The following is a 9,819-nucleotide window of genomic DNA, read 5'->3' as shown; positions in this document are numbered from 1 at the left end:
TTTACATAAACTTATAAGCTTCAGTATATCAAAAAGTTGCGCGGCGCCCCCCGCCCGCGACGCGCCGGAGGCAGAGCCACAAAGGAACTCCTCACCCCCTCCGCCCGCCCGAGCCGCGCGGGGAGGGCACCGGCGCCCGGCCCTAGGACGGCCCCTTCCCCAGCGCGGGGACTCCCGGGGCCCGGGCGGCCGCGGCCATTGTCCCGCCCAGGCCCGGCAGCCGCCTCGCCACCCCTCTCCGGGTGATGGCGGCCGGGGACCCGGGCCTGGCGGCCCATGGCCCAGACCGGCCGAGCCCGCGCGATAGCAGGCTGCCCCCCACTCCCGGGTGTCTCCCCTGAAAACTGCAGGCGGGAGGGTCCCTCAAAATAGACTCTCACACCTGATAACAAATGTTCCTGCTCAAAATCCAGGCTGATTTTTTTTTTTTTTTTTTTTTTTTAAGTAGAGGACATGACAGTGGGGGCAGAAGTTTGCATATGCTGGGCCACCCCTTCCCAGCCCTAGGCCTGAACCCTCAACCGCCAGGGCCCGGAAGCTGGCAGTGACTCCTCTTGAAGTCTATCAGAGGTGGCACTGGCGGTCCCCTAACTCCAGACCTCAGAGTCGTCTGGGTGACTCCTCCTCCCACCTCATTCTTCTCAGCCAATCAAGTCACCAAGTCCTCCTGATTCGGCCTCCCGGGTCGGGTCGTGTCAGTTTCGAAACTTCACTTCTGTGGGAGGAGCCGGCTGCTCCTTTCACTGGCTGATTTCTGCGCATACAGGACCACCCAGCTTTAGGCACAGAAAAATGAGAACTTGGCCTGCCCTCAAGAAGCACCCAATTCCCGGGGCCGGATACACACAGAAACCATCATCTGTATTCTGGGAAGCTTTCCAACCCCCGGAATACTTACTGAGGACCTGCTATGCTTCAGACTCGGTTGATTAGCTGGTACCACAGCTATGAGCAAGTTGGGTCCAGTCTAGCAGCACAGGTCGGCAAATCCTGGGGGCAACTGGAGGAGAGGACCCGGCGAGGCTGTAAGTTCTCAGGCCACAAGCGCAGGGCCCTTGTGGTGTGAAATAGAATTCCAAGGCCCAAGACACCAAGTGAGAACGCAGGGTATCACTCTAGAAGGGTGGAAGCAGTTTTCAGAAAGTGGCTGTGGGGTGAGGCAGGTAAGGAAGAAAGGAGGCCTTCCAGCTCCCAAAAGTGACAGTGGTAAAAGTACCAGTTCATCCTTGAGTTGTCCCATGACATGATACATCAATAAATGGGGATGAAAAGATGAAACACCTATGCAGAACTGGGAGGAGTCAGTTCCCTTTTCTGTAGGTGTGAGCTGTGCTGAGTACTTCCATCCAAAGAGCGTGACAGGCAAAAGCAGGAGCAGAGGGAATCTACAGTGGAAAAATTGACAACTGCTGTCTCAGCCAGGGCCGTCAACAATCGTGAATTGTGTCCATGGTATGCACACTTGATATGTGTGCATATAACACACATATCAAGTGTGACATGTGATAATGACACTTTCTGGTCTTCCAATAACCCATAAACCCAGGCTTGCCATGGGAAAAGCAATAGTGAAGCGTCCAACAAAATACCTCACTGGTACTCTTCAAAACTGTCAAAATCATCAAAAGCAAGGAAAGTCTGAGAAATTGTCACAGCCCTGAGAAGCCTGAGACCTGACAACTAAATGTAAGGTGGTATCCCAGATACGATACTAGAAAAGAAGAGGGGGGGGGGACATTAAAAAACTAAAGAAATTTACATAAACTTATAAGCTTCAGTATATCAAAACTATCCATCAGTTAAAGCACCTGTAAGCAGGCTCCGGGGCCAGGGTTCAACCCCCAGGTCTGCCATGCTGGCCCTGCCCCTGGGGCGCGCTGAGATGGCAATTGAGATTGGGCGTGGTGGCGCATGCCTGTAATCCTGGCTCTTGGGAGGCTGTAAACAAACGGATCATTACAAGTCCGATCTAGTAGTGAGGCCCTAAACACCCTGTAGACCCTTCCCCCCCCCAAAAAAAAACCCTGTTCATCAATAATTGTAACAGATTATAACAAATAATAATGTGTTACGAATAAAGTTCCAGGAGTGGATACAGGAGAACTCTCTAAAAAGTCTTTTCAGTCTTTCTGTAAATCTAAAAATATCCTAAAACACCGGATGTGGTGGTACACAGCTATAATCCCAATAGTTCAGAGGCTGAGGCAGGATTGCTGTAAGTTCAAGGCCAGCCTGAACTACATAGTGAGCCCCTGTCTAAAAAACTAATCTCCCCCCCCAAAAAAAAAAAACCCCTAAAACAGTCTATTAAAAAGAAAAGAGGGCTGGCCAAATGGTCAGTGGATTAAAGTGGCTGCAAGCAGGCACAGGGGTCAAGGATTTGATCCCAGCATGTAGTGCTAGCCCTGCCCCCAGGGTGCACTGAGATGGCAATTGAAACCGGGTGTGGTAGTGCTTGCCTGTAATCCCAGCTCTTGGGAGGCTGTAAACAGGCAGATCACTGCAAGTCCAATCTAATAGTGAGACCCTGAATACACTGTAGATCCTTCCCTGAAATACAAAAATAAATAAATGGAAAAGAATTTTTAAAATATACGCTAACTAGCATCATTTAGAAATTCAGTGACATAGTGTTCATCACAAAAGCTGACGTTCTAAGGGTTATCAAAATATGTCACCATCGCCATTGCCATAGGCACTTAGAGGAGTTTGGAGGAGAGGGCAGGGAAGGGAGACTCCTTGCAGCCTTGGCTGCTGAGCTGGGCCCTGTGGAAGGGCTTTCTGGGGGTCACATAACACGACCTGGCCCACTCTGGCTCACCTGCTCCCCTCTCACACCCAGAAAGCCCACGTGAGCTGCCATCTCAGAACTCACCAATTCCCTCTCCAGGCATCTGTGTGCACATGCTTCTCCCTCCGCCTGGAACACTAACCCTTGTTCTTTGACCCCCACCTTCCCAGGACATCTTCAGCTCAGCTTTCAGGTCTTAGCTTACTGTCTTCAAAAGCCTTCCAGTGCCTTCTGGGACGCTGTGGCAGGTGGTCTGAATGCAGGGAGCATGGCATCAGATACAAGGAGCCAGGATGGAGACTCTCAGCCCTTTGCCACTCCTCTCCCCCAGATCCAGCCATGCCAAATGCTTCCCTGTCCCCGAACCCACCAATGCCTCCTGCGTCAGCTCACGTTTCTGCCTCTTCCGGAGCCTCTCGACCTTTCTCCCATCTCTTTTCTCTGGCAAGCACCTACTCAACAAGGCCCAACTCAAACATCACCTGCTCTGTGAAGACATTCTATGTCCTCTGCATTGAGGACAGTAAGCCCCTAATGTCTAGGAAAGAGACACTTTGCTGTGGCCCCAGATCTTTTTCATGGTGCAGCAGAGCAAATGCTTGCCTGGTAGAGGGATGCATGATAGGATTGGCAGCAAGCCACATTACACTCTCTGATGCTGAGGTCTTTCTTATTCCCCTCCAGGAAGCCCTCTGTGACTGACTTTCCTTCCGTTTCTTTAACTTTTGCCATCTGGCCCCTAACTACAATCCCACATTTGTGTATACAGTTATTTGTCCTTTGTACCAGAGTATGTTCTTTGAGGAAAGAAAAATTTGATATGTTTTCTGTTTTTCACTTATTCAACAAGTATGCAAGATGCCCTCAGGGAGCGCCTAGGCCCTGCTCAGATAGACTGGGCAGTGACAAAAACAAAACAAAAAACTCTAACCTTCAAGGACAACTCAACAGTGTTTTGTTTTTTCTTACTGGGCATGTTTTTTCTCACATGCCCACCACAGGTGTTTAGCTTAGATACTGTCTTCAAAAGCCTTCCAGTATCTTCTGAGATGCAGTGGCAGATGGTCTGAATGGTGGTAGCATGTCATCAGGAGCAGGAAAACAGGATGGAGAGCCTCAGCTCTTTGCTCTAGCCACTGAGGGAATGAGGCCGGTAAGTCCCTAATGCCTAGGAGCTGAGCACCCACTGGAACTTGTTACCTTCTCAATTACTGTGGCACAAGAAGAAGGGGTGGAGGATTGCGCACAAATTTTTCACTGTTTCAGCAAAGAGATAGACACTTCAGGGCCGGGGAGATGGCTCAGTGGAATAAGTGCTTCCCTGGTAAGCACAAGGGCCTCAGTTCAATCCCCGGTTCTGCAAAAAAAAAAAAAAAAAAAAAAGACACTTCTTCTCACCATCCATTGGCCAAGACTGATCACATGGCCCTCCCCTACTGCAAGGGACTCTGGGAAACAGTGCTTACTGTGAGAGAAGGAATTGGACATCAATGAAGAGTGAATGCTCCCACAGGCTGTTCTAATAAACAGAATTCTAGGACCCAGCAATTCTAGGACCAAGAATTTTCAAATGTATTTAGATCTTGTAAGGGCAAGGAAGGAGAGGTTTAAAGTGGCTGGAGAATGGATGAGAAGTAGTTAGGGAGAGCCTCCCGGAGGGAGTGACATTTAAGCTGAAGGACAGAAAAGAGCTGAGGGAAGAGTGTCTTCAGCAGAGAGAATAGTGTGTGAAGGAGTTTGCAATACTGAAAGGACAGAACAGACAGTGAAGCTGGAATGGAGTCCAAGGGACTGTGAAATGACGCCGAGGGATGGGTGTCCCAGGCAGCCCTAGGGAGGTTATGGTTAAGACATTTTAGTTGAAGAACAATAGGGAAAGTGGCGGTAGAATGGAGCAGCTAAGTGAAGAAATGATCTGTGGTCCAAGTTCTCTGTAAAAGGCCCCCTGTGGTGACATTTAACTGAACCCAGGGAAGCAGGAACCCAGTGGAAGATGTTCAAGGTCCTCCATGTGGAGGGTGGCTTGGACATTGGTGGCATTGGCTTGGGCTTTGGTGATACTGGCCAAAGTGGAGAGAAGTAGACACGGGTGGATACCTTTAAAGACTCAGTGTTAGCAGGTGATGTATACATGTGGGAAGTGCCTAGAATTCTGTTTCTTCAGTCCCCATCATGTCCCTCTCAAAGTCATCTTCATTACATGAGGACAGAAGCATGGCACACTGCAACCTTGAGGTCCAGAGAATCTGTCTCCTAACCCATAAGCCAAGCTAGTCACCACCTTATCCCCTAAGTGGGGCATATCTCCCATCAGAATGAAAAGCTATTTCAGATACCAGGGCAGGTACTTTGTACTTGGACCCCTTAAATAATTCTGAGGAGGCAGAAGGCATTATTTGCATTTCACAGCTGGGAAAATTAGGGCCCATAAAGGAAGTAGTTGATTAAACTTTGGAGCCAGACCTCTAGCTGAGGTCCTCCAACTCTTGGTCCAGAACTTGCTTCCCTGCGGTGCCTGGCACATGGTGAGTGCTACATGGTGTGACCAAGGCAGGGAGGGAGGATATGAACCCTCTGTCCATTCACTCTCCTCACCTTTGCTTATTTGTTTGCCTCAAGGACACTACAGAGTGGCATTCCCAGGTCAGGTTTAAGAGTCCAGGAGAGTGGGGCTTTGGACCCTAGCTTCATTGCTTACAGGCTCATGGTTTAGACAAGTTTTTCCATGCCTCTGGGTTTTTGTTTTCTCAGGTACATATTGGGCATGATCATTTTTATCTCTTTTTTTTAAAATATTTTTTTAATTTTATTTATTGGTTTATTTATTTATTTTTTTTGTGTGTGTGTGTGGCCAGCTCAGCCCACCAGGGGGCGGGCTGGCTGGCATGTGGTGCTGGGGGATTGAACCGCGGTTCCTGTGCTTTGCTTAGCTTAGCTTAGCTTGTTCTAAGTAGGTGCTTTAGACCACTGAGCCATCTCACCAGCCCCACATTTTTATCTCATAAAGCAGGCATTAAAAATATGTGAACTGGATGTGGTGGTGCACACCTATAACCCCAGCACTCTGGGAGGCTGAGGTAAGGGAATTACAAGTTTGAGCCCAACCTAGGTAATTTAGCAAATTAGGGAGAAATTGTCTTAAGATAATGAAAAGAGTAGTGCCGTGCAAAGACCCTGGGTTTAATCCTCAGTTCTGCAAGTGACAGGCGGGGGTAAAGGAAGGGAAGAGAAGGAAAGGGAAGGGGGAAGGGGAATGGAAGGAGAAGGGAGGGGAAGGAAAGGAAAAGAGAAGGGAAAGGAAGGGGAGGAGGAAGGGGAAAGAGAAGGGGTAGGGGTGGGAAGGGAAGGGGTTGACTATATAATATATATGTGGTTTACACTAGAGTAATGTGACCACCTGTCCTTCAGGTGTCTCTCCCACCTCAAATGTCCCTGGCAAATCTTCCCTAAGAACTCCAGCCCATACTCCCTCAGCCCTATAGAAGTGTCCCAAATTCAGCTCCCTGCACTTCCCAAGTTCTGGCCCAGAGGAGAAAGGCAGTTCAACCCCAGCCTGGCTATTCTGCCAGCTTAGGGCTGTGGTGTCATTCACTCGTGTCCATGTGAAGCTTCTGTCCTCGCCTCTCCACTTTCTTGAGGAGCAGCGGAGGAGCAGGGAGACTGTGAGCATATGGTCCTGCACTCAGCAGAGCACCCATAGAGATTTGGGCAGCTATGGCTAGACCTGGGCTGAGCTGGAGACAAAGGTCTATGCCACTGTACATAAAAAGTAGGAGACTGTGATGCCCACATCTCTATGTGGTATGGTCCTCAGCCAGGCTCACTTCCCCCCACCTCACAAGCCTCCTGTGAGCTGAAGAAAGGCATGCTGTTTCCTTTTGCCACCGGATATTTGCACACGTGGCCCCCCATCTTGGGATGTCCCCACCACCACACCCACAGCCTAAGAAATTCCTCCCTGTCTATCCCACTGTGGCCCATAGCCACATCCCGGGGGTGGCCTTCTGCTACCTTCAGGATGTTCCTACAGCTCTGTGGGCCTCTTCTCCCTTTGCACATTTATGCCAGACATAATTCTTCATTCAGGTTTCTAATAGTTTGACATCACATTATAAATCTAATATACATTTGTTCATTAATATACTTAAAAAGTGATGGAAATCAAATTCTGATGGTGAAAGGGCTCAGAAATTGAGCAGGTCAAAGCAAGCTTCATCTTGAAGTAAGGAGTAATGGGTAAATTGGGGGAACCTGAGAAGAGAGGTGACCAGGGGCCAGTAGCTCAAGGACTTGGATGACCAGAGCTCTCACTTGCTTTCTGCCCTTCACGTTGCTACGACTCAACTCATATCCTGTCTCCTTGAATCTTTAGACAAACTGCACAGGGCATGGCAGATTGGCACCAGATTGGCACTGAGCAGAGAGTAAAGACAAGCAGTTGAGAGGGACTTCAGGTGTCCTGGGAGCAAAACGCTGGAGCTAGGGGTGTCCAGTCTTTGTGAGACACTAGGGTCTGAAGAGCTCTTGGAAACATGGTTGTATTTCCACAAGGTGTAAGATGGGAAATTCTGGTCAAATGTTATCTACATCTCAAAGGCCTGGAAATCTTGGCTCCAAACTAGAAGAATGCTACAACTCAGCAATGTCTGTCACAGACAGCAAGAGCCCAAAGCCAGCCAAAGTCAGCGGCCTGTAGGTCTGCAGTTTAGCTGGGTGTTTTTTCATCCAGGGGTAAAGAAGGTCTCGGCCATCTTTTGTTCCTCTACCAACTGTAGTAAGCTGGAGATTGTGGGACAGATGAGGTAGCAGGGCGAAGGGCAAGGTACAGGGCAGAACCAGCAGCAGGCAGGCAAGACATGTGGCTCCAGCTCCTGATCCTGTTAAAAACCTGAGTGAGTTGGGCGTCAATTTCTTACCTGAGAAACGGGTCAGTAGTACCTGTAGCAACCTGTAAGGCAAGAGCGGGAGGGTTTGAGGTCAGGTGCTTAAGGTCCAAATCTTGGCTTCCCTTAGATTTAGAACCTGAGGGGATCCCAGTTTTCTTGTTTATAGATGAGGACAGTAATCCTTCCTTCAGAGGACAGTATGCTGAGGTTAGAAATAAATACACCCCACTATTTGCCAAACATTTGCTATACGCCAGGGACCTGCGGGTTTCTTATGGACAGACCTCATCTTGAGAAAGTAGGGGGCCTAGCACAGTACCCATGGTGTGGCCAAGGGTCCGAGAAAGCTAATTCCCTTTTCCTGTCGGATCTCAGGAGTTCACACATGCGGGAGGGCTGTGTCACTACAAACCTTTGCAAAGTGAGGTTGTCCGTAGGGACCACAGCTCTTCCCCAGTGGGGTAGGTAGGGCTCTTAGAGTTCCACACAGCAGATTGGCACCCAGCTCCCTTTTCTGGCTGGCCTGGGGGCTGACAGGGGGCAGAAGGGCCATAATGAAAGGGGAGACAATTACTTTCCTTTATAATTACCATTTGCGGTCATGAAATAATAGTAAGCCTTTGTAGGCCCTGAGAACTCAAAGCAGGGGACATCTCAACTTCTGGTTCCCCTTCTTTCCACCAGGAATGGAATGCCTATAAGGACATAATTGAGAAACTGAGGCAGAGAGGAAGAAGCCCAGCTGAGCCACGTACAAAGAAATGTTCCAAAGCAGCAGACAACTGGGGGCCTGTGCTTGGGCCTCCAACTCTACTGCTCAAGAGCTTGTGGCATCATTCACCCCCTCTGTAGGCCTCAGTTTCCCCATCTACAAAGGGAGATGAAGCTAAGCCACAGGTGTATTGCTTTAGGTTTTGTTCTGTGCATGGGTGGTCAAGGGTGATTCTTCTTGTACACCTGGGGTTTGCAACAGACAGAAGTCTATCTTAAGGGAGCAAATAGGAAGAAAAAACGGGAGTTATACTTCCAAGAAAGTGTCAAATAACCAAGCTGTGAAGAGAGCAGAAGTCTCTGCTGTAGCGTGGATTTGTAATACCCACGTGTGAAAAGCCTGGTACTCAGCCTGGCACAATAGGGAGCTGGTAGAATATTTAAGAAGTGGGTTTGGGTGGGAGGCCTTTAATCACTGAGGATGTGCCCTGGAAGGAGATACTGGGATCAAGCTCTTTCTTCCTGCTTTTCATATCCTGGGCATGAAATGAGCAGTTTTCTGCTCTGCCTCACCCCTACCCCCTGTGAGGTGCTGCCTTATCACAGACTCCAAACAGTGGGGCCTTGGATGGATGGGCTGCAGCCACGGCACTGTATCTATAATGTCCCATGGCCACTTCAGGGATAAAGTAAGAGAAGAGACCAGGCCCAGAGGGAATAGGGGGCACTAGGCAGGCAACGTAAGGGTCATTCACTAAACAAAGGTCCTCCATGTGGCTCACAGGACAAGGAAGGAAAAGTGACATAATACCAAAGTGAGGAGTCAACAGGAATGCAGAAATACCAGAGGTGGAGAGGGCTTACCACCCTGGTAGCCTGACTCCAGACCCCACCCAGAGCACCCCCTGCCTGGTTCCAGTCACCCCAAAATTTGGCCCAACTGCAGGCCCTTCTTTCGGACTGGTTATAAGCACCAAATTCTCCTTTGGGAAGGTACATTTCTTTCCCAGGGCTGTCATAATAAATTGCCACAGTTGGTGGCTTAAAACAACACTTTCACTGCTCTGGAGGTCAAACATTCAAGTTCAGGATGTCAGTCATCAAGGTTGTGCTCCTCTTAAGGCTCAACAGGAGAATTCTTCCTTGTCCCTTCCATCTTCTGGTAAGGGCATAACTCTGACCTGCACTTAGGTCTGCCCATGACCTTCTCTTCTTTCTCTAGGAGGACACTTGGCATTGGATTTAGAGTCCACCTGGATAATCTAGGAGGATCTCATGAAGATCCCTAACTTTGTTATGTCTGTAAAGATCTTCTTTTTTTCTTTTTCTATACTTTTATTGAGAAACAAATAGCAATGAGACAGTTTCAAACCAAATTGGTAGGACAGTTTCAATAATTAACACATTGCATACATTCTTCCTAGTGGTTAA

Source organism: Octodon degus, unplaced genomic scaffold, assembly GCF_000260255.1.
Source record: "Octodon degus isolate 3935 unplaced genomic scaffold, OctDeg1.0 scaffold00130, whole genome shotgun sequence".
In the NCBI taxonomy this organism is placed as follows: Eukaryota; Metazoa; Chordata; class Mammalia; order Rodentia; family Octodontidae; genus Octodon; species Octodon degus.
This window is presented reverse-complemented; position numbering follows the sequence as displayed.